This window comes from Tupaia chinensis, unplaced genomic scaffold (assembly GCF_000334495.1).
Source record: "Tupaia chinensis unplaced genomic scaffold, TupChi_1.0 Scaffold000362_1, whole genome shotgun sequence".
Taxonomy (NCBI): domain Eukaryota; kingdom Metazoa; phylum Chordata; class Mammalia; order Scandentia; family Tupaiidae; genus Tupaia; species Tupaia belangeri.
The window spans coordinates 9,417,741-9,418,254 of NW_006159859.1; positions in this window are offsets into that span (position 1 = coordinate 9,417,741).

The window sequence follows — 514 nt, forward strand, 5'->3', positions numbered from 1 at the left end:
ATGACCATCCCCCCGGGGGGTGATTTCTCGCTTTCTGTCTCTTTGTCTCTCTCTGTCTGTCTGGCGAACGCACGCGCCCTATAGCGAAAAAAACCTCTCCAAAAAAAAACCTGTGCTCTTTCCCCTGAGCCCGATCCCTTTGGAGGTGCTCTGCTAGCAGGGTGGATGTTCCCCATGGCCTTGGTGGATTCTGAAGTTGTATAAATCCTAAGGTGACAACTATTCTAGGCACCATAGTCACCCCTGGACTACCAATCCCCCTGGAAGGATGCCAGCGCCTGTCTGTTATGCCAGCCCCTTCTCCTTGAGAACACAGACTCTGCCTTCTTCTTGGGGCTAGAAGCCTACACCAGGGAACAGGGACCTCCCTGAAAAGAACAAAGTCACATCCCAAAGATTGCATATCCTCTGGATGCACTTTCTGGCCTCTGCCAGTCGGCGCCCAGGCTTGAACGCTGGAAGGTGTCTCCCTGGTATAATGCTCAGAGCCTGCCGTTCCCAGGGAAACTTGACC